This window comes from Gymnoscopelus braueri, assembly GCF_963280865.1.
Source record: "Gymnoscopelus braueri genome assembly, chromosome: 4".
NCBI lineage: Eukaryota > Metazoa > Chordata > Actinopteri > Myctophiformes > Myctophidae > Gymnoscopelus > Gymnoscopelus braueri.
In genome coordinates, this window is record NC_137605.1 from 56,853,822 (window position 1) to 56,875,893 (window position 22,072).

Sequence of the window (22,072 nt, forward strand, 5' to 3'; positions counted from 1 at the left end):
AAAGAACATGCCACACAGAACAAAGTGCATAAAAACCGTTGCATTCAGAACCATTATGTCTTCACACAATAACATTAGGCTATATGAAAGAGAACAAATTAGCCTAAATTATAAGACTGAACTCTCAATAGCCTACACAAAGACCACAAAACATTAAAAAGACAGCATCTTACAAGGAACAAGGAATGTATAAACACAATATATTATTAATATACTCTGTCGTGAGAGGTTGTTGCTTGCCAAAAACCAGATGCAAGCAACACCATAGTACTGTATTAGTCTATAATTACTAGTCTATGGGTTGTTGTATGGTGGATTAGTAATAAGTACATATATTTATCAACGTTTTAGCTGGAAATTGAATAACTATTGAATAACAGATATTCTAATGAGTTTAATATTAACACAAAAATCAGCCTCCTGGTAGCGCTGTAAAAGGCCCATGTGAGAAATTGGGACCAGAGGTTCTGCTCTGGAATTCAGTGAGTGTGTGTGCACAGTTTCACTGCCATCAGGCCAGCTATTGCTGTACGACGACGACTGAAGTCGTCTTGTGGTAGAAAGGGAAGCAAGTTCCTGTCAATGAATCCAACAGTGCTGGAGATTAGCTGTACAAAGACAGAATGACGACAGATGGGGTGCAAAACATAGTCACAATAATTGGCTACTCTAAAAAAAATCTGGTGGAAGCTGATCTGCAGAAGTTTTCCACTCATGGATTAGGTAAAGTTTAGATAGCATTATAGAACGGAATCAACAAAAATGTGCCATATTGATATAGCGTCAAGTAGGGTATCATCTTTGCACTGTAAGTGATGAACATCATTGCATATCTCTGTGGATAATGGCATTAAATCAAACCTTGGTCCCTATGACAAAGGAGTTTTTTTCATTGATGTCTTGTTATAGGCTAGTCACTAGTGGATAGGTCAAGACATTGACATATCCAATAGTTAAAAATAAGCAGGCAGTGAGAGGTCAACCTGTCACAGCTATGAGTGACTGGTTGATGAGCATTAGTGAAGACCAGTTTTAGGAAGATTGGTTGAAAATAGGTGAATTTGTCCTTTAAATAATGTAATTTGCCAACATTGATAGTTTGATTGGGTTTGAGTTGGCAAGGGTAGGAGCTTCAAAAGCTGCTGGCTCTGTGAGAGCTTAAAATGTCTTTTTGAAAAAGCAGGCTGTACATATTACCTTGTGAGGAAGTAATGGAGTTACTGTATGGATTATTTTAATTTCAAAGCACTGTCACTTTGTCTAACCGATATCTACAGGTGGAATTATAAAGCCTTCATCTGTATCGACAGATCACGTGAGCCACTGTAAATGCCCAAGCCCCATCTCCTTCTACCAGTCAAACATTACAGATTCCTGAAGAACATGAAGTGCCACATCAGGCAATAGACAATATGCAAACAGCACTCAATTTAAAAGGGATATGAAACCCCAGGCTGATTTTCAACTTTGTTTTCCAGTTCCGGTTAAAAAATATGGCAAATAAAAAATATGGCATGCTATGTATTGTAAGAAACACAAGGTGGGTCTGTTAGATTTAGATGTGTCAGCACTGACAGGCCTGAATCCAAAACACCCATTATTAATGATTGCTGTAACCATCAGTGACACCAGAGAGTTCCTTCGTACCTCTCATCTCGGAGCCCACCACAGTAGCAGGGCAAAGTCGCGTGGTTTCTACTGCCCAGATGTTAGACACATCTTAAATTTTAAATGTGATCCTTTAGAAAAGCTATAATCAACATTAATCTTGTACCTTCAGGAATCACAAGCACTACATGCCCAGCATTAAGACAATCACCTGTCACAATTACCATCTCTTGGTCTGCTAAGAGGGACTGTCTCGCAGCAAATAATGGGTATGTTCGTTTTAGATGTGTCAGCACTGACACGCCTTTATCTGACTCACCCATTATTAAAGATTAGTTTTAGCTGTTTGCTTACATTATTGTAAGATGCCTCATATGACCATCTGAATGCCATCAGCAATATTCATGTACCTAATATCTCAGGAATTGCCGCAACCATCAGTGACCCCCGAGTACCTTCGTACCTCTCATCTCTGAGCTCACCACAGTAGCAGGGCAAACTCACGTGTTTTTACTGCTGCCCAGGTTAAGTAATTTCTTATGATAGTCACATCTTAACTTTTAAATGTGATACTACATTAGTATCATACTAACAACATACTACTAGAAATGCTATAATCAACATTGTTGATTGCTTGTTATGCTCAGTCAGGCCGAATGCGCCACAGAGGATTCCAACACCTAGACTACCACTGCACCTCCCCAGCGCCTGGAGCTTACAATTGTGACATTTGTAAATTTTCCCTCCCTCTGTGCACTCTTTGTGGGCCCACTCTTCGCAGCTTCAACATAGCACCCACATTTCTCCAGGCCTTGATGACTCAAAGTCCTCTCTGGCATTCAGAATTTCGCCTATGAAGTGGCGGCGGTCGCCTTCGAGGTCCAGCCTTTGGGAAAGAGCAAAGAGCAACATGACTGAAAGCCTCAGCTGTCATCTCCTGAATCAGAATCAACTTTATTGTCACATCACAGGTTTAAAGGTGTTAAACAGGGGGTGAAATTGTTTTTTGCAAGCTTCATTGTGTATTTCCATAAAAAGAGAAAGGGAAGCAGAAGGGGGAGCAAGGGGAAGAGATACAAAGATCAATAAAAATAAGTATCTAAATATGTACACATAGGCTATATCTATCCGGTGCGGTATGTAGGCCTACCTGAATTGGAGAGGAAGAGGAATCTCAGCCGCAGGAATGGCATCAGAACGGATGCGAAGTTGGGCAGAGCAGTTGCCACAACACCTGGGACATCATATATACCAAACATCTTGACTGCAAAACAAAACATTTTAATCAAGATTTCCAGTGTCATTTTAACATACACAGGACAGTTCACAGAGAAGATTGTGTGCACATGTGCAGCCTGTATTTGGGCCAGGTGCTGGACATCAAGGCAAAAATCAAGGAGAAGATAAAACATCCGCACACTGTTTTTATCCTCCAAAAGGTTACTGTTAATATTTGCGCAACGTTTTGACACTTTTAGGTCTTCATTGGGCGTCTATTGTAATGACAGACAAGGAACATATATACAGTATACAAAAATAATTGACTAATGATAATATCTAACACCTGGGGGTCAGAAGGAGATGCCTGGGCAGGAAATACTTTCCACTTCAAGAATAAAAACTGTCATGAATGATGATAAGGTTTACAAACAAAGTACAGCACGACATATTGTATATAGAGTAAGCCAGGCCTATCCAGTGACATACAGTGTCTCCTTAAGAACCGTGGGCTGAAATAAGGACTGGAGGGGAGACAGATTTGTCATATTTTGCTCGAATTTTCTACCCGTCTGGCTGCGGACTGAACTCAACCCGACGTGCATTCACCGTACGTGTGCAAGACCTTTGGGCAGTAGTGAGAAAACAGTTTCCCTCTGGCAGTGGTGGAAGAAGTACTCTTACTAAGATAAGTGAAAGTAGCAATACCAAAATATAAATATAGCTGCAAGCAGCAATAAGCGGTTTCGAGGGATAAGGCAGAGACAGGAAGAGGCAGGCAGACTCTCTCCTCTCCCTCTCTCTCTCTCTCCCCCTCTCTCCTTCTCTCCCCCTCTCCCTCTCTCCCTCTCCCCCCTCTCTCTCTCTCCCCCTCTCTCCCTCTCCCCCTCTGTCTCTCTCTCCCTCTCCCCCTCTGTCTCTCTCTCCCTCTCTCCCTCTCCCCTCTCTCCCTCTCTCCCTCTCTCCCTCTCTCCCTCTCCCCAGACAGACAGACAGGCAGACAGTGAGAGAGTGAGAGAGAGGCAGACAGGCAGACAGACAGGAAGAGAGTGACAGAGTGAGAGAGAGGCACACAGACAGACAGGGAAAAGCACTTAGGGTACCACTACTAGCAGCTTGCTAAATAACAAAAGAATGCTGCTATACTCAACTACCAGAGGTCAGGAGCTCAGTTCACTTCAGATGTTGGTTACACACTGAAGAGAATACTCTCAACCTGCCTACTTATCCCTTGAGCTGTGCTGGCTAAACCACACACTTCACAAGGCAATCAAGTGGCCTATACAGGGTGAAACTACTTGTACTACTACAAAGTGCCAATAGCCTACTGCTTGAAGCACACAAACAATACAACTATAAACTACAGACTACCACACAAGCTAATAATATAATACTAATAGAAAAGCACTTAGGGTACCACTACTAGCAGCTTGCTAAATAACAAAAGAATGCTGCTATACTCAACTACCAGAGGTCAGGAGCTCAGTTCACTTCAGATGTTGGTTACACACTGAAGAGAATACTCTCAACCTGCCTACTTATCCCTTGAGCTGTGCTGGCTAAACCACACACTTCACAAGGCAATCAAGTGGCCTATACAGGGTGAAACTACTTGTACTACTACAAAGTGCCAATAGCCTACTGCTTGAAGCACACAAACAATACAACTATAAACTACAGACTACCACACAAGCTAATAATATAATACTAATAGAAAAGCACTTAGGGTACCACTACTAGCAGCTTGCTAAATAACAAAAGAATGCTGCTATACTCAACTACCAGAGGTCAGGAGCTCAGTTCACTTCAGATGTTGTGACAGACAGTGACAGAGTGAGAGAGAGGCAGACAGACAGACAGTCACAGAGTGAGAGAGAGGCAGACAGGCAGACAGTGACAGAGTGAGAGAGAGGCAGACAGGCAGACAGGCAGACAGTGACAGAGTGAGAGAGAGGCAGACAGGCAGACAGTGACAGAGTGAGAGAGAGGCAGACAGGCAGACAGTGACAGAGTGAGAGAGAGGCAGACAGGCAGACAGTGACAGAGTGAGAGAGAGGCAGACAGGCAGACAGGCAGACAGACAGACAGTGACAGAGTGAGAGAGAGGCAGACAGACAGGCAGACAGTGACAGAGTGAGAGAGAGGCAGACAGGAAGACAGGCAGACAGGCAGTGACAGAGTGAGAGAGAGGCAGACAGGCAGACAGTGACAGATTGAGAGAGAGGCAGACAGGCAGACAGTGACAGATTGAGAGAGAGGCAGACAGGCAGACAGTGACAGAGTGAGAGAGAGGCAGACAGGCAGACAGGCAGGCAGACAGTGACAGAGTGAGAGAGAGGCAGACAGACAGGCAGACAGTGACAGAGTGAGAGAGAGGCAGACAGGCAGACAGACAGACAGTCAGACAGTGACAGAGTGAGAGAGAGGCAGACAGGCAGACAGTGACAGATTGAGAGAGAGGCAGACAGGCAGACAGGCAGACCGGCAGACAGTGACAGAGTGAGAGAGAGGCAGACAGTGACAGAGTGAGAGAGAGGCAGACAGGCAGACAGGCAGACAGACAGACAGACAGACAGACAGACAGTGACAGAGTGAGAGAGAGGCAGACAGACAGACAGACAGACAGACAGTGACAGAGTGAGAGAGAGGCAGACAGACAGACAGACAGACAGACAGACAGAAAGTGACAGAGTGAGAGAGAGGCAGACAGACAGACAGACAGACAGACAGTGACAGAGTGAGAGAGAGGCAGTGACAGAGTGAGAGAGAGGCAGTGACAGAGTGAGAAGAAGTGAACTTGCATTAATTAACAAAGTCATGATTTTTGTTCAGTAAATTATATTTGGACTGGTTAAATTGGGGTTTGAACCAGGGACCTACAGACTTGCGGTTAGACAGTGTAAAGGATAAGGATAATTCCTTTAACAGGTCCGTTCATGAAAGTCCTTGCGGCCTTGTTTCCAATGAGGGCCTGTGAGCAATTAGGGGTTAAGAGTCTTGCTCAGGGACACATTTCATTTCATCGACACATTTGCTGGCCTGGCCTGGAATCGTACCTGGGGCAACCAGGGCCTCTGGCTCCGTAGGCGGGCTCACTAACCACTCAGCTATGGCCGCAGTACTGACTGAGCTATTGGATAGACAGGACGCTAACTACTCTAGATCACTGGTTCACATAACATTTACCAATAAATGTCATGTTATTGTTTAAAAAAAATCACACCCTGTGTGAAGTGGGCGGTGTCTTCCTAGCTAACCACAATACTGAATGGAGTCAACCAATGATGTACAAAAAATAAATAACTATATAACTAAATAAATACATTTATTGAAACACTCTTTATGATGGACAAAACCATAACTTGAAAAAAACCAATTCATGGTTTTTTTTCAAGTTATGGTTGCTTATATAGGGCTATGCACATGTGTCATGTGACACTGGCCAATCACAGTCCTGAATAGATTGTGATTGGCCAATCACAGCGCAGGATAATAGTACAAATTTCCAAACCTCACTTTCAGGGCCGGTTTCACTGCCCAAGATATTTGTACATTTTTCCAAATCTCACTTATAGGGGCGGTTTCACCGCCCAAAAATTGCACATGTCTGAATTATCAGGGTCATGTTTTGTACAATGCAATTCAAATGTAAACTCTGATGAGTGGGGTTTGAACCGTGGACCTTCGGCACATGAGGCTAACACTGTACTGATCAAGCTATTCAATCCACAGTCTTAATCAGTGAAAAAGGAGAATCCAACAAAACAAAACAAAAGCGAGAATGAAGTACATCATACATTGAAAATAACTACTCTCAATAAGCGTTTCATTTAACAATTGCACGTTTATTCATTGATACAGTCATGTTGTGTGCAATGCAATTGAGGTGAAGTCTGCATGAGGTGGTATTTGAACCGGCAACCCTGTGGTTTCAAGGCAGATGATTAAGCCATTGGACCAACAGACCTGAATTGGTGAAAAGGAGCTCACAGATTTGGCAGACTTTCACGCAAATTGCTCAGAAATCCTGGGTTAAAATGTTTTTCAAACTGGTTAAATTGGGGTTTGAACCAGGGACCTACAGACTTGCGGTTAGACAGTGTAAAGGATAAGGATAATTCCTTTAACAGGTCCGTTCATGAAAGTCCTTGCGGCCTTGTTTCCAATGAGGGCCTGTGAGCAATTAGGGGTTAAGAGTCTTGCTCAGGGACACATTTCATTTCATCGACACATTTGCTGGCCTGGCCTGGAATCGTACCTGGGGCAACCAGGGCCTCTGGCTCCGTAGGCGGGCTCACTAAACACTCAGCTATGGCCCCAGTACTGACTGAGCTACTGGATAGACAGGACGCTAACTACTCTAGATCACTTGTTCACAAAACATTAACCAATAAAGATTTTTTTTTTCTGTCCTCGGAATGGAAACTAGTGAAAATAGTCGAACTACAAGCTCACAATGCGTTGCTATCTAAAAAGGTGTGAGATTGTAGATCGGCTATTTTCACAAGAAAGTATGTCATACATAAAAAACAACTACTCTCAAAAGCATTTCATGTTATTGTTTAAAAATTGCATTGCATTAACAGGGTCATGTTAAGTACAATGCAATTTAAATGTAAACTGTGATGAGTGGGGTTTGAACCGTGGACCTCCGGTACATGAGGCTAACACTGAACTGATCAAGCTATTCAATCCACAGCCTTAGTTAGTGAAAAAGGAGAATCCAACAAAACAAAACAAAAGAGGGAATGAAATACGTCATACATTGAAAATAACTACTCTCAATAAGCGTTTCATTTAACAATTGCAAGTTTATTCATTGATACAGTCATGTCGTGTGCAATGCAATTGAGATGAAGTCTGCATGAGGTGGGATTTGAACAGGCGACCCTGTGGTTTCAAGACAAATGATTAAGCGATCAAGCTATTGGACCAACAGACCTGACCTGGTGAAAAGGGACTTCACACACGACACACTTTCACGCAAATTGCTCAGAAATCCTGGGTTTAAATGTTTTTCAAACTGCTCAAAATTGCAGACAATCTAAGGGCGGTGCTTACTGGTCAAAGTGATAGATATGTTCCTCATGAGTCAAGGCACATGTGTAAGCAAGTTTCACGGCTGTCGGCCAAACGAGGCATGACTTTTGCCTGTTTAAAGTTTGCATTTTCAAAAAATTGCTATAGCGCCCCCCTTTGACCAATTGGAGTAAGATTGGTTTCAGTGATACTTGGAATGATCCTCTACATTATTGCAAAGTTTCAAACAAATGTGAGTCTGCATGAACGTGTTAGGGGCAGACGAATAATTGTCTTAAAACTGCAATATTAATTGGCTCATAAAAGCTTAATGTTTTCACTTATGGAAAATCCGCTTGCTCACGTTTGTCGGCATAGGTCCAAAGTTCATGTGTAAAATGTTTCGTGCAGATTGCTCAAAGATCCCAGAAAGCTATAGATTTTTACTGTTTTTCATATAATTGGAAATGGTGGGAGATCTAAAGGTCAGAGGTCAAAAGTCAGAGTGTGAAAGTTGTTAGGCATGAGGAGACGCATGTGTGTATCGAAGTGTCATGGATGTGGGTCAAACAGGGCATGAGTTGTACCTGTTCAAAGTCAATTGAGTAAAATAGCGCCACCCTTTGGCCGATAGTTGTGAGTTTCGTTTCTTCGCCGTTTGGCATAGCCCTCTACCATATTGCCGAGTTTCGTAAAAAGTGACCACGCGGTTAGGCCAGAACTGCCAAAAACGGCGGAAGAATAGTGAAAGGCAAGAGATGCAATAAGGCTTCGAGAGCCTGATAGGCCTCGAAACCTTAAAAATACTGTTGCAAGTAAAAAGCCTGTGTTCCAAATGTTACTTGAGTAAAAGTACAAAAGTATTGGCACCAAAATATACTGAAAGTACCAAAAGTAAAAGTACTAAAATGAAAGCACTGAAAATAGTAGATCTACAAGCTCACAGTGCGCCACGCGTTGTGAGGTTGCCTTGTAACGGTAATGTTTTTCACACTTTTAGAGCATATCCGTGGTCATCATATGGGCATACCTATCAATAGATGCAAATTTATTTATTTTAAACCATTTGTGTATTTTCATATCAAAAGTCCCTAAAAAGTCAATCTTAATTACTTCCTGTAAAAGAAAACATGCTGCGTGATGACAGAGATCAACTTTAAATTAATCTTGATTACATCCACCTGTTTGATTCTCATAGCTGCGCGTTCTTCAAACCCAGCTGATTTGAATTACAGAAGTTTTGAATCTCATTCAAGTTGAGATCCAGACAGTATTACTCATTTTAAACTTAATCTGCACACTAAAATATGTACGGTATCTGAAAACACTATAGGCTAGATATCAGCCACGTAGTAGCAAATGTGCTTAACTGGCCATCTCTATCTCTCACTTGTAAGCAAACACTAGCCCTGTTGCACTACAAACACTAGCCCTCGTTGTAAAGGTGACTAATCCAACGATAAAAACTGATATAAAACATAATACCAGTTGGTAATATTGAAGTAGGGAGTAATAATCGACCAAAGTGAAGTTTCCAAACTGGGTCTATGTAAAAATGTGCAGTTCAGTTACCTCAACCTCCTCTTCTTAGTATGCAGTTGTTCAAACTGCTGCTCTGGCAGAGCATAAACTTGTTTGGCACCTGCCTTCCTCTATAAACACTCTATAGCAATGATTACAATCACAATATAGTGCTTAATTACTCAAGAAATCTTAGGCGCCCTCCTGTTTTCACGAAACACCAAATATTTATGCCCATAATCTACAAGCTCACATCGCATTGCAGTGTGTTCTGAGATTGTAGATCTGCTATTAAGCTCACAGCGCATCGTAGTGTGTTTTGAGCTAGTAGATCTGCTATTTTCGCCAAATGTTTACCTCATGATAGGGATGATAGGGTTCATGTTTGTTTTTAGAGAGATTTTAGATGGTCCAGATAAGCATTTGGAACACTAGCATAAAAAAGGTAGCCTAGTAGTGCACAAAAAGGGCATTTACTTCAATTACTTTAACGTGATCAAACTTACCTCGAGTTCCTTCGGAGTCACACTAACTGGTGCCATGGCATCAGTTAGCACGAAAGACACCTGCTGTCCGGTGGTGTCCAGAACCGCCGCATATCGCCCTCACATTCGCCTCAAAATCGGTGAAGCGGACTGTGATCTGTGATTTGGAAGCCAACTTGCCATTGACCATCACACCGTCAACGATCATGATGTTCCTGAAAATTGAAATGAACTGTTACTACCTTTTTCACACAAAGCCTATTGAACATACCATGTTCTTGTACAATTGACATCGAGACCACGCCTCAATGTCTCACATCAAATGAGGAAATTATAGACTGATATGAATTGTACAACACAACAACCAATTACTGCATAGGATGTTTAGTGACTGAGAATAAAATGTATTTCATTACTTCTGGATTGTTTTGTGGACAGTTGCTCAAGGAAGGGTGGCGGGCGTAACCGTGCTACTGGGTGGCGGTCGGTGGAATGAGAACCGGGCAGCATGGTTCTCCTGAAGAGGAATGGGTGGTGTAGTAGGCTCTGCAACGGCACTAGCCCCACAGACCTCAAAGTGGCCTCTTGCTCAAAAACTCATCTGGGACAGACGGACATATTTCGGTCATCCTGTAGGTACAGTTGATCCAACTGGACCTATGGCATAAGTATGATTTAGGTTAGATATTTTGTACTACTAATAGTAGATACTTTGTTCGCCATTTTAGGCACCAATCTTTAATGTCTCAAGATTCAAAGATTGTGTATCATTAGCCCCATATAGAACCTCATCTCGGAGCTAATAGCAGAGGGTAAGCTTCTATATGGGACTAGTGTCATATGCTCATCATGTACAGGTATGTGCAGTGATGATAACATAAGTAAGGTAGTAAGTACTGCAGTAAGACAATGACTAGGATATGCACATCTCCAAATTCTTGACATTGTCAATTAAACAAAATATATACAATATTCTGTTCCTTAAGTATTGGAGATCTAGCGGCAAGCAACTTTGATACTACAAATACTATCTGCATCTAAGTTGCAATACCCTTCCTCGACAGCTCATTCATGACACCGAAAACTCCTTTAGTCTGATTTTAAACGACGATAAACTCATCAATATTGCACCTATATGGATAGCTTGGATTAGCCTCTTTGTCTGTCAAGTATTTGTTTAATTAAAGATACCATAGACATGTTGTAAGCTATTCTGTCAATACATTCAGTGCAGTTTGGAAGTGTAGTGTAATACAGTCAGATAGGACTTTTATGTTGCATGAATGGGCTGTCAAGGAAGGGATCGGGTATTGCAACTTAGATGAACATAGCATTTGTAGCATCCAAGTTGCTTGCGGCTATTGGACCATAAACCTAGCAGCACGTCTCTTAATTTGAAAAAAAGTGAAAAGGGAGCAATATTTTTTGTTTATGTAGGGATGGGTGATCGCTTCACATGTGCAATAATCTAGAGCTAATAACGTATCCCATCCACCACGGTTTCACAACTCCGACAATGTGTGAGGCCTTCAGCTGTTCGGAGCAGGCACTCTTTGGCCACGCTTGCAATTGTAAATGAAAAGGGCATGCATCATTTAAGAAAGGGTGATTGTAATTAATACATGCATGCGTTGTAAGAAAAGTACATTTAAATCATTAGGTTTATAACACGTGGCATTTGTAGCTAGCTGACACTGGCCAGCACACACGATGGTACACTAGCTAGCGACTAAAAACACGGGACAGCATTATACTGTGTGCGGACATAAACAAAGATAAGAAATGATATGTACTCAAGTGAATATGTTTTAGTAAACATGACAGTATGCAAAAAATAAAAGTTTAGGTTACAGCCAGCCAGATGGCGATTCTCGTCAAATACCGTGGCGTACATTAACAAATATACATACATAGGGTCATTAACAAACTCAGTTGGATTACACTCTGGAGCATCCAGTTCAACATTCTGAGAGGGCCCAGCCTCATCAGATTGAACTGTGCTTTGACTAAGTTGGCAGTCTGTTTCTATCAAGACCATTTCACTCTTAAAATCAGAGACTTCACAATTTAGATGACATTACTACGGTAGTTACAATTTTTGAATGGACAATCCACCATTTCATTGTGTTTTAAATGTGTCCTTAAATGACTAAAAAGAGTTGTGTCATTAAAAGGTTGTGTGAATTTACATACTGCACAGACAAATGACACTTTCCAGCTGATTGTAACTTTGAAAAACCTTCTGGGTATGTAACCTGGATAAATGAATTTTCAAGGCATTTATTGACTGAAATGTGCACACACAGTCATTGTAGAGACAGGGCAATGGACTGACTGAGGAGATATTGCTATGATGCAAACGGTAGTGTTCCAGCAGTTGAGCCCTTTTCTCAAAGTTGGCACCACAAAGTTTACACTTCCAAGCCATTGTCTGACTAAGAAGAAGACATTATAGACATACCACGGTGACCGTTTTCTTCTTGTTTCTGGTCTGGTTCCAAACTGAAGAGAGGAGAATAAACAAATTAGACAGGCTGCAATCTTTTTACAACACCACAGAAAATATTCAACGCTTATCACAGACGTCGGACTCTAAACAGGCTCTCCTTTAAAGCAGCTTTTCCACCGCACCGATTTTAGCATTAGTCTGGTGGTACGCAGTGTGGCCAGGTCTTTCAGTTTTTCCCAGTTAAGTTGCCAGTAAATAATGGTAGTTGTGGGTTAATTGCAGTTGTGAGCTTGTAGATCAGCTATTTTCAAATAGCCGACGTCTGAAGTGGCCTATAGTTGCTTCTTTTGAGCTTGTTTTCTTAGACCTGGTTGCTTATTACACTCGCGAAATCTGGCAACACTGGTGAGGCGACGTTACATAAAATTACTATTACCATTACTGAAAATGAGTTATGATGACCATCATGGAAATATTTCCATCGACATGGAAACATTGGCAACTTATTCACTGACAAAGACCGCTTTTTATCGTCAGCCCAGTTGTTTAATAGTACAGTCTGCAGATTGGCGATAGCTAACTGCTAAGCTAACAGCAGCGTCGCCTTGGCTTATGGCTGAATCTACAAATGCATAAACTAAAACAACAACAACAACCAAACACTAAACGCATTTAATCAGTAAGGTACACGCAATGAGAAAATATGATTCTAAGCCAAAGAATAACTTACCAGTTTCGGCACGGTATTCTGCTCCCAGCAGCATGGGTTTAGTGCGGTCACTGCCGTGAAAAACAACAATGGCGGACTTTCCACTTTGGAAAGAGGAGATGACGTTCGTGACGTCATTACGTAAGTGACGTCACGCGAGGCTGCCGTCAAATGATTTGAGTACAATGTACTGATATTCATTGAGATTCATTAAAGAAGTTATAAGTTAAGTATATATATATATACATTTATACATACATTTATACATACATTTATATATATATATATATATATATATATATATTGTATAAATGTATATATGACAAATAAGGACACATCAAGTTAGCACAAGTTCTAACAAGATAAAACTATAATTATAGAAAAATAAGAAGAGTCTAAAAGAAATATAACTGTAAATACAAATACAATTTCATGTAGACACAAGTGCCTACATCAACATATAGACCATTTATATGCATTTACAACATAGGGAAAATGAGGTAAATTAGGGGAAGGCATTCCTGAATAGGTGAGTTTTTAGAAGTGACTTTAAAGATGACAGAGATTCTGCTTGTTTGATAGCCCCACACGATGGTACAGGCCCGTGTCATAGAGAAGCAGGATAGCCCAGTATTTAGTAATGCAGAAAATGGCACATTCCATGATCACATGCTGTACAGTTTCTTCTGTCCCACATTCACAAAGTCCAGCGTCAAGTTTCCCAATGCGAGACAGTCCCCCAAATAAAAACTGTTTTGATGACATCTAAGGCCTAATATTAACGCATGGTGACAGCATTATATATTAGGGTTAGGGAGGTTGTGGTGTTGATATGGGCAGTAAATTGGGTGGAAGAAGTGAGGCCACAGCAAGTGGTCATCTGCTCTGACCCAGCGGCTGCTCCGAAAATTCTGCAGGGTGAACTCCTAACAGCACTATAGAGTAGACCGTGCTGGAAGAATGGGATTTTTATGGGTTCCAGCTCATGTGGGTGTAGAGGGCAAAGAGGCTGTGGATATAAAATGCATGTAAAATATAAATAAATAAAAAAGTGTGTTTAAAAAAAAAAAAAAGTGCCCAGAGTTCCTAGGGGCCCTCTGTTCCATTTACAGATAAAATGATGTTAATAATCTACTAAAACTGTTACAGCCTTGTCCTTGATGACAGACACAAGAGTAACTGACAACATAGAATCTGGCAAAATATCTGGGCCATTAGGCCAGTAAAGTAGATTAAAAGAAGAGCTGCTACCTAAGGGCTGGCTGCTTGGCAAGAATTACATCTAAGCCACTTGCATGGCTGACACTTAGAGTATCACAATCAGATAGCTGTATTAGAGCTTGATAGACCCCATTAGCTCATAGCAACAATGTATTGCCTCTGTTCTGATATTTTCTTTTAGAACGCAGTTCTCATAACTTGTTCATATTTTCAAACATAGGAAAATGCATATGCGTATTGGTGTGAGTTTTGTACTCGAGGTCAGGAGTTTTTCCTGGCCAACCAAATACAATCAAATCCAGCTACATACACATGACACACGGTGTGATGTTGTGTACCTTATCAGAGTAATTGAGGAATTGTCTATTGGCATCATACACATCTTCCACAATACTATAACACTTGGCACAGAGGTCCTTACAGTGAGAGATTTCATTAGAATTAACATCAGAGCACAAAGTAACAAAAGTCATCATGGGGGATTTTAGCTCAGTCTTTTTTTAGCCTTACAGGCACCATTGACCTCAATGAGACCTGTCAGGAAGAGGTTAACAGGTGAACATGGACAGCAATCCCATGTTCAACATGGCATGTTGTATGCCACATGGGGGCTTCACATAAAGTTTAAGTTTAATTAAGCAACAATACAGACAATTGAACAGTTACAGTAGACCCCTGTTTTTATACATTTGAATGTGATAAATAGCCTATTCACATTTAGTTTATAATTGGGGAGGGGAGTACATATATTAATTTTGTTATATAATTTAAGGCCAAATATTTAATAGTACAGTTAATAGTGTTTTGGTGCCCAGGTTATATCCACAGTTATGTGGCACCCCCAATTAGTACCCAAGTCCCCCTCAGCACCATAGAGTTAAAAATAAGCTCAGCACCCCCAAATGCCCCAATTCAAAAGAAAAATATTATTATTATTATTAACACCGCCTTGCGGTCTTGCGTGCGGTCCAGGCTGACACAGCCAAGCGCTCCCTAGCCCATTTCAGACAATCAAAAGCCTCGGTCAAAAAATAAATAATAATAATGCTGGCGTGATGACGTCATGATGACGTTAACCAACCAAGAGAAAACGTGCCAAAAGCGCCAAACCTTAAAGAAGGATTTCACAAGAAGAAACTAGAGGTCATGGCGTTTGCGGTAATCGATAAAATTACCAGAAGATGTCACGAAATTGAACGAGTTCTCAATCAGGGACTTTGTGGAGAGAGAGAACGTCGTTCCATTGACAGCTGTGTTTTAAATCTTTAAAGAATCGAACATTTACTATCGCCAGATACAAACAATGAACTGAAAAACAGTTTGTCTGAACTGAGAATGCTGATAAACACTAATTTACAGTCAGAAGAAGACCGACGTTTCTCTGCAAGGCGCATCAGTTCAGGTGAGTCACTTTCATATTATTACATTTACATCATTATGATACATGCATTTATGTTCTACAGGGTTTTGGCTAATGCTCCATAGTATTGTGGCGAACGGCAAGGCAAGGAGACGAAAAGTACTTCTCTCATCAAAAAGAACGGCTTTATTTTCCTTTTTCTCTTTACAAAAACGGCATATTCAATGGAAGCTTTTACTTTCTTAAAATGTGCAACGAACACATACCATGACCATAGACCATGTCACACACTTTTTCTTACTTCACTTCCTGTATAACAACAACACAGCCGCGAGGCATGCTGGGTAACTCTTAAAGGGACATAGACCTAATAACAGTGCTGCTCCGTCGCTACAGTATGATACGAGGTGGAAAGACTGGTGATGCGAGGTGGTAACACTTTCTATGCATCCCAAGTCTGTGATGCATTAAACATACTTATATGTATTATAATCTCTATTATAACACTGTATAATTATAGTTATAAGAACTCATTAATGCTCTTAATTGTAATCATAACACATTATAAAGCATTCTCTAATGATTTATCAACTATTATAATTGTGTCTATAATGTTTAATAAGCAACAAATGACCACTTACAGTGACTTATAATGACAGTAGCCTATAATACATTTTAACAGTGATTACAATGCATTTTAAAGGTGATTATAAAGCATTATAACATGATTATAATGTCTTTCAACTATGAGAATTAACATAGAAAGTGTCATTATAAACTGGTTTGTAATGTATTATGATTGTATTATGAGTACTTATGAGTGCTTATAACTGTAATGATACAGTGTTATATGCATATCACAATGCATTTATACTTGACCTTATCAGTCATTATAGATTTATCTATAATGTGTTATGATTATTGTTATTAAGAATTATGAATATTTATGAGCTCTTATAACTATAATTATACAGTGTTATAAGCAGATTACAATGTATTATAAGTATGTTTATAAGGCATTATAGACATGGTATGCATAGCAAGAAAGGTTAAATGTAAACAACACTTACATTGCTTATTAGAATTTTGTATGTCAAGAAAAAATGTGTTTGGGTTGCGACACATAGTGAGCCAGTAGATCTGCTATTATTGCCCAATGTTCACCCCAGACTAGAGACGTATGGGTTCATGTGGATACTAACATGTAGTTTATATTGTTCTAATCTTTTTTTCTTCTTGTTAGGGAGAAGAGGCCGGCCAGCCATTGATGTTTCCAGAGAACACATTGAATTTCTGCTGAAGCAAGGCCATACAATTAAAAAAACTGCTGAAATACTGGGATGTTCTTCATAATTTCTGTACAAGAGGTCAAAGTTAGTGGGTATACCCGTTAGAAGTATGCTGTCTGCAGTAGATGACCGTGAACTAGAACATGTGAGGCAACTTCACAGCAAATTTCCTAATTCTGGGAATGAGGTAATTGGTGGTCTTTATCTTTAAGGCTGTGATAATTCACATTTGTGTGCCATTGTTTAGTGAGTATCATGGTAATCTAGATTATTCAATTCAAAAATGTATTTCAGATGATGAGAGCCCTGTTGCGTACCCAGGGTGTTCTTGTCACACGGTCCAGGGTGCGTGAGATGCTGACACAGGTGGATCCATCTGCTGCTGCAAGGAGGTGGAGCCAGGCAGTTGCAAGACGCGTTTATCATGTACCATACCCCAACAGCTTGTGGCACATTGATGGAAACATGCGTCTCATAAGGTTATTATGACCAGTCATACTTTTTAATGTCTTGAAACATTATTTCACAGTATTTTATTGTTTTGAAACTACCGCAAGTGAAATTCTGAAGTCTACAGTTAGATTGTTTCCAGACTATACTGTCAAAACTATACAGTATTACCATATTCAAGTAATAATTGTATTATTTAACCTTTCTAGGTGGGGCTTTGTGATTCATGGTGCCATTGATGGACACTCTCGTCTGATTACTTACCTCAGCTGCAGCACCGACAATCGTGCCACAACAGTGCTTTCTCAGTTTTTGAAAGCAACATGCCTCTATGCGCTACCCTCAAGGGTACGGTCTGACCATGGTGGTGAAAACGTACTTGTGGCTTTATTTATGCATCTAGTTCAAGGACTTGAACACAGAGGTTTCATAACCGGAGAATCAGTTCACAATCAGAGAATTGAACGCCTTTGGCGTGATGTATTTTTGCACGTGTTACAGCCCTTTTACCATATGTTCTACTCCTTAGAGGATTCAGAGGTTCTAAACCCAGACACTGATGTCCACAGAATTTCACTGCATATTGTTTATCTTCCTGAGATTCAGAACAGCCTGGAGCACTTTAGACAGGCCTGGAACCACCATGCGTTGCGAACAGAAAATAATCGCACACCAACTCAACTCTGGACAGAGGGCATGCTCACAAACATTGCAACAGACAGCACAGCAGTCAACAATGTGTTTGGGGAAAATCCCTACAGCGACCAAAACATTGATGCCATGCTGGCTCGGTATGGAATTCAAACACTGCCCACAATTGATGAGGAAGAGTTCCCAGCTGTAACTGTAGAGCCACCTCAACACATACTCACTCAGCAACAACTGGCATCCGTGCACAATACAATCCAACACATTTCTGATCTAAAGATAAAATATCAGGCTTGCTGTACTGAAATAGTCAGAATTTTAGATACTCAGGTATGAGCTAGTCAAATTTTAAGCCCATGGCCTAAAGCTGATTGATTGTATATTATCCAGGACGGAAAGACATATGTAGTCTCAACAGCTGTAAGTGATATTTTTGGTTAAAATAAGGCAGCTGATGGAGCTAGTGCAGGGGGTGCCAATCCACAGACATTGCTAGAGATGTGTTGTAGTATTAGTTGAAATTAATATAAAAAAATATATATATTGTGTATTCTGTGTGATAGAAGAAATGCCATGCCATCTGTCTATTTGTTTGGAAAAGAATAAACAAAGTCCAACTAAAATAGGTGTAAATCAGTGTATTCAATCATTTCTATAGAGTAATGGGTCTCCCCATCTCTCCAGCTTTTAGTAAACACATTTAAAAAATATTTTTTCAGGTTGGGATAACTTGTCAGGGAATATTATCAGAAAAATGGCCAATCTGGGAAATGTGGGAATTACTTAACAAGAAATGCAAGAAATGCATTTACAAATGTGGCGCGCACAGGCCCATGTCTCAACTGTATCCCCACTGAGGAGGCCAGATACACACAATGCCCCAGCTCAGTCCCCAGGTGTAGAGCTTTTCCAATCCGCAGGAGGGAGAGAGACAGAAGTGATTAAACAAAAATATGAGCAGATATAATTTGAAGTGGAACATTAACATTTAAGCTGATGATTTATTTGTAGTAAAGAGATGGCAAGATGTGGAGACCCCCTGTTATTGAACAATACCAAAGTTTGCAGAGTATATTACTATCAGAATGTGATCATGCTTTAAATTTTTAACCTAAAATTATCAATTACAGAACCATTAAGTCAGTACCTTGAATATCAGAACAAATCAAATGAAATCAAAGGAAGTGCCTTTAAATCTATTTCAGTCTCTGGATTTTTACACAGATCACATAGCCAGACAATATTTCATTACCAAATGAGTGCGAAAAACCATAGTATACCTACATTAAATTGCTTATAGGGCCAATATAAGTAAATTCACATATGATAGCCCTTCCACAGGAGTAGACTTTTCATATTTATCACAGTGTTATTTTCACCTACATACATGATAGTGGTTGGCCAGCGAGTTTTACCCTTTCATTTTCAAAGCGTACATGTCAATGCGTCAAGTAGCCAATATTTAGATAGTCTATATAGATATACCCTTGTTTGAAACCTTTGACTAACATGTAAACAAAATTAAATGAGAATTTTGATTCTGGAACGTTATGCAAATTAGGGTGTATTTAAAAATAACATTTCAGAAAACTTGTGATAAGATAAATCCATGTAAGTAAACTGGGGAAGTTTCATGGTGATACTGTTTCTGTTCGGTCCTATTCACCCATCATGTATATGATAGGTGAACCTAACAAAGTGTGATAAATATGAAAAAGCTACTCCAGTGGAAGAGTTATCATACATTTATTTACTTATATTGACCCTATAAACAAATATGGTATGGTTTTGCCCACCCATTTGTTAATCATGGCCCATGGACTAACAGGAATCGGGTTATTGTGCAACTGAGAACAGAACTCAAATGAACCGTTATAATAATTGATCATGCATTTTAAATGCACAGTAGGCTCTATATATAGTATTTGTTTGAGTAGGGTGTCTTTTTCCTCTAGAAAAACGGTGCAATTAATAAAACCATGGTATATTTGCTCAGAGGTATTTATTTACTTGCATAAGATGCATGAAATAGTGTCAGTGGTGACATAACACAAAGCATTGCATACAATACACAGATGTTTAAAGTGCAAACTCAAGTCATGCATGCATTTTAACAGGAGGTTTATCAAACAGTTTGTATGGCTATGCTCAGAAAAAAAGCCAGTGCAAAAACAGGCCAACAAAAGGAAACCATTTTCTACGAGGCATGTGATAGCCTCGTAACAGTCACTAGGGAACCTGAATGAGACGTCACATTGCTGGAAATTAAAGGGTTCCATGTCGGGCACAGACATATTTTGCCACATAATGCCGTTCTACATCTATGATGTTGCCAGGTGGGAGAGTGAACAGTCCCTGGAATGTTCCCCCGAAAACTGTGGTGGAGAACAATGTGGCAGAAAGGGCACAAGTGCTACTGTACCAGTACCATAAAAAGTCCATGCTATTTCGCAGTAAGGTGGTTCTGGTTCCTCTAGGGGATGACTTCCGCTTCGACAAGGCCCTGGAGTGGGAACAGCAGTATGGCAACTACCAGAAGCTTTATGAATTTTCCCAAACAGCTCATTAACATCCACACAGTCTGACTCCAACAGTGTCCCTTCACTCACTCCAGGCAACTCCCATCTACGTATAGACAAGGGGTATAGGACTTCGCACCCAACAAACTTTGAAAGGGTCGACTACACTACAAATAAATACAAAAGGGGAAGAAAAGGAATGAAAATGATATAAATAAAAATTACTATATAAAGGTATAAGAGTGGAAAAATAATAAATAAATATAGCTGCAAGCAGCGATAAGCGGGGCCAGGGAATGCAGAAAGAAAAAAGAAAGAAGCAATGATAAGTAATATGCACAATAAGCCATAGAAACATAGAAGAATGAACTTGAGAGAAAGAAGACCATGCAATTAACAAATGAGCATTTTAAACCCTCACTAACCCTAACCTCAGTAAAACAACGCCTAAGCCTATCCTCAAGAAACACTATGTGTAAACCCAAGAATGCCAAATCATGATCACCTCGATACATTGTCGCGGACAGGGATCGAACCAGTGATCTACGGACTCCGAGGCTGCCTCTCTTCTCATTGAGCTAGATATATGGCCTCCCTGGTAGTGTCTGTTGATATTTATTATATTAAGTATTTCCGTCCATTATGAACCAAGCCTCTGTGTCCCGAACTACTCTAGATCACTGGTTCACAAACCATTTACCAATAAAAAAAAATGTGTCTCCTCGGAACGAAAACTAGTGAAAGTAGCCGATCTACAAGCTCAGAAACACGTTGCTATCTGATTGCTATCTAATCCTGGGTTTAAGTGTTTTTCAAACTGCTCAAAATTGCGGACAATCTAAGGGCGGAGCTTACTGGTCAACGTGATAGATGTGTTCCTCATGAGTCAAGGCACACGTGTAAGCAGGTTTAATGGCAAGAGGTGAGGCTTAAACCGGCGACCCTGCGATCCAGAGGCTGATGCAGAAGCGAAACGCCATTGGACCAACAGACCAGAACCAGTGAAAAAAGAATTCACACTAACACTAACACTAAGATCACTCGTTCACAAACCATTTACCAATAGAGAAATTGTATGTCTCCTCAAAACCGAAACCAGTGAAAGCAGCCAATCTACAAGCTCACAAAACGTTGTTATCTGAAAAGTTGTGAGATTGTGGATCGGCTATTTTCACAATGAAGTATGTCATACATTGAAAAAACATACTCTCAAATAAGCATTTCATGTTATCTTTACCGTTTGCACATGTATTCAACTTAAATGAGTCTGCATCAAGTGAGGCTTCAACCGGCTACCTTGCGGTCGTGAGGCACTCGCTTAAGGGAGAAGCCATTGGACCAGACAAAACCTGTGAAGAAAGAGATCACACAGATGATACAGTTTCACGCAAATAGCTGAAAAATCCTGGGTTTAAGTGTTTTTCAAACTGCTCAAAATTGCGGACAATCTAAGGGCGGAGCTTACTGGTCAACGTGATAGATGTGTTCCTCATGAGTCAAGGCACACGTGTAAGCAGGTTTAATGGCTGTCGGCCAAACGAGGCATGACTTTTGCCTGTTTAAAGTTTGCACTTAA

The 22,072-nt window shown here is 40.4% G+C and overlaps 1 long non-coding RNA gene across 1 annotated transcript; it reads right to left on the bottom strand.

The window, feature by feature from the left end:
* Nucleotides 1-789: 789 nt before the first annotated feature.
* On the bottom strand, nt 790-10,509 carry LOC308084258. The gene is made up of 5 exons (XR_013933067.1): nt 10,464-10,509; nt 10,268-10,422; nt 9,873-10,066; nt 2,759-2,872; nt 790-2,494 (listed from the first exon to the last, which is right to left on the bottom strand). It is a non-coding gene; the product is annotated as an uncharacterized lncRNA (long non-coding RNA).
* Nucleotides 10,510-22,072: the final 11,563 nt, after the last annotated feature.